Here is a 3,481-nt window from a genome sequence, read left to right as displayed (position 1 = left end):
ATAAAAAAACATCACTCAGGAAGGTTTGTCAAAAACATTGCAATGGCATGTGGCAATATCCATTGTGTTGGGCTTTGTCTTTGTCTTACCCTTGCAATGCAGCATGCCAAAGATAAGATAAGCTCTGGTTCTGCCTTTGTTCAGGGCTACCTGACAAACTGCCAATGTACACTGTACTATTTGAGTGCTTAATAAGATTATGTCTTTTATTCAAATAGATTTGGTTGCTTTACCTAAGCCAGGTGTTGGACACAACAGCACCTTTGCTCCTTGAATCATCTTTTCCTAACAAACCTCCCATGTTGCAACTTTAGAAAAATACTTTAAAAGATTGTGGCTAGCCAACCAATATGTCTCTTTTTCTTTCCTGGCTAACTATATACCTGCACACACAACACATACGCTGAATTTACTAATGAGAATGGTATTTAAACCACCAATCAGCTATTCTGAATCATGAGTTTTTCCTAGGAGAGCATGCAGCTTTTAAGACTACAAGGATGGGCAAACCATATAAAGCAAATCTTCATCTAGATGGGGATCGATGGCCCCTTCATGACTCGTGGACTTCAACTCCCGGAATTCCTAAGCCAGAATGGCTCAGGAATTCTGGGAATTGAATTCCACAAGTCATAAGCCATCATTCCCCACCCCGATCTAGAAGTATCACAATATGAATTATATTATTGAAGGTAAAACCAGTAAAGCGCTCAGTTCAGAATTTAGTATGTATGATAGAATCTAGAAAAAGCTACTCTTAAAATATCTATTGTTGATTTAAATATTAGTACCCATCACATTCTTGAAGGGCATCTAAGCACCTGTCTCGACAACTGGTTCTCCACCTGAACTACACTTTCCATTAGGGAATTCTTCCCTCTTGAGTCAGAATGATAATCTGGTAGGTGTAATATACAAGAGAAGGGGGAATTATTTGAAAAATACAAATGAAAATGGTCTGCGCTTGTGGAGTGGAGTAAACCTAAGATATGGATTTCATTATGAATGGAAGAGCTAAACTGGATATCAAGAGTTATCAACTGGTGACATCTAGATTGTTATGATGGATTAATTGGAAAGTAGGAATTCATAGGTTGGTGATACTTACATTTTATGTCCCAATGACTGGCAATAATGAAAAAAACAAGGTATGAGTTTTGGGGAAAATTATAGCAATATCATTTAGACATACCATTCCAGCCCTCTATAAGTGGTTTACGGAGTCAACATATTGCCCCCAACAATCTGGGTCCTCATGTTATCCACCTTGGAGGCATAGAAGGCTGAATCAACCTTGAGCCAGACAGGATCAAACTGGTGGCAGTCAGCAGAGTAAGCTTGTAATACTGCATTTTAACCACCACACTACCACAGCTATAGAGAGTAATGAGAAAAGAGAATTAAACAATTATTGTGCCTGTTGGAGATTCAAGAATGATTGAGAATGGTGACACTCGGTTAATAGCTGCTTACAAAAGGGTCCGTTTCATAAACATGGATTAAATATAAATCTGTTCTTATATATGTTTTACAAAGGAATGAATAAAAACATGGTATTTTCTTTTTTTTTGTAATTTTTTATTTATTTATTAGCAATAGCAATAGCAATAGCAATAGCAGTTAGACTTAATATACCGCTTCATAGGGCTTTCAGCCCTCTCTAAGTGGCTTACAGAGTCAGCATATTGCCCCCAACAACAATCCGGGTCCTCATTTTATCCACCTCGGAAGGATGGAAGGCTGAGTCAACCCTGAGCCGGTGAGATTTGAACAGCCGAACTGCAGAACTGCAGTCAGCTGAAGTAGCCTGTAGTGCTGCATTTAACCACTGCGCCACCTCGGCTCCTAATAAACAGACACTAACAAGCAAGACATAAAACATAAAACCATCTTTCATTATATACAGTGTGTCGATTGGTTACAAGGTTTTTGTGCATCCTTTCCATAGTCATCACTTGCAATTTATATAAAATCACATGTTATCAAATCCAAACTGTTTGTATACATTATTATCATTATACGTTATTTGTTTGACTATCACTAAATATTTCTTCATTTTCAATGAGAGACATTTAATATTGGGATCATTTATATTGTAACAATTCATTACATCATCTTCAATCTACCCAATAATAATATATCCTTATATTATATTCAATATCATTATATTATTCTTGTATTGATAACATACTCTAGTGTCTTTCATTTCCATGTTTTTTATCTAACTATTGATAAAATAAATCCCAGGTCTTATAAAATTGTTTATCTTCTTGTTCTCTAATTTCAAATGTCAATTTACTCATTTCAGCACATTCCATTATTTTGTAAATAACTTCCTCCTGTGTTGGTATTTTCTCATTTTTCCAATTTTTAGCAAATACAATTCTAGCTGCCCTTAATACATTTACAATCAAGTATTTCAATTCCCTATTGTATGTTTCTGGTATAATTCCCAATAAAAAGTTTTCTGGTTTAATTTTTTTTCCCATTTTTTCCAACCAGGTGTGAATTTTAGTCCAATATCTTTTTGCTTCTATACAAGTCCACCACATATGATAATATGAACCCAGTATCTGATGACATTTCCAACACTTTTCTGATTTATTCTTGAACATTCTTGCTATTCTCTTTGGGGATAGGTGCCACCTGTAAAATATCTTATAGAAATTTTCTTTATATGCTGTTGACATTGTCATTTTATAATTTTGAGACCACAATTTCTGCCAATTCTCTAAGTCAATCCCATGTCCAAAGTTTTTCCCCCAAGCAATCATAGATTCTTTAACTTGTTCTTCTTCTAGCTTAACTTCTAATAAGTATCCATAATTTTTTAATTAATTTTTCATCAGTACCTATCAAAATTTTATCTCTAAGTCATTTTATCGTGGAAACCTTCCATTTTAAGATCTTTATCATATCTAGAATGTATTTGCACATATGAAAACCAATTCATCTTTATACCCTGCTGTTGCAGTTCTTGCATAGATTTAAATTCACCCTTTGCATTCAATATTTCACCATATCTAACTGTTCCTTTTTGTATGTTATTGGATATGAAAAGGTTTCAATAGTTGATATCCAGATTGGAATTTTTAAATAATGTTGCCTTTTAATCTTCTCTCAATTTAATAGCAAAGCCTCATGCATATGTCTTCTAAAATACCCCTGTGTTCCCTTGTACCATAGAAAAGCATGTTATCCCAACAACAAATCATGTTATTCTACAGTCAATAATCTAGAATTTCTTAATGTTATCCATTCCTTAACCCACATCAAACTTGTTGCCTGATAATATAATTCCCAGTTAGGTAATCCAAATCCTCCTCTTATTCTAGCATTTTGTAATAATTTTAATTTTATTCTTGATTTCTTTCCCTGCCAAATATACTTCAACACTATTTTGTTTAAATCATCAAAATAATTTTTCCCTAGTCTAATTGGAATTGTTTGGAACAAATATAAAATCCTGGGTAGTATGTTC

This window comes from Thamnophis elegans, chromosome 2 (genome assembly GCF_009769535.1).
Source record: "Thamnophis elegans isolate rThaEle1 chromosome 2, rThaEle1.pri, whole genome shotgun sequence".
In the NCBI taxonomy this organism is placed as follows: Eukaryota; Metazoa; Chordata; class Lepidosauria; order Squamata; family Colubridae; genus Thamnophis; species Thamnophis elegans.
The sequence above is the reverse complement of the archived record's forward strand: the minus strand, read 5'-3'. Positions refer to the sequence as shown.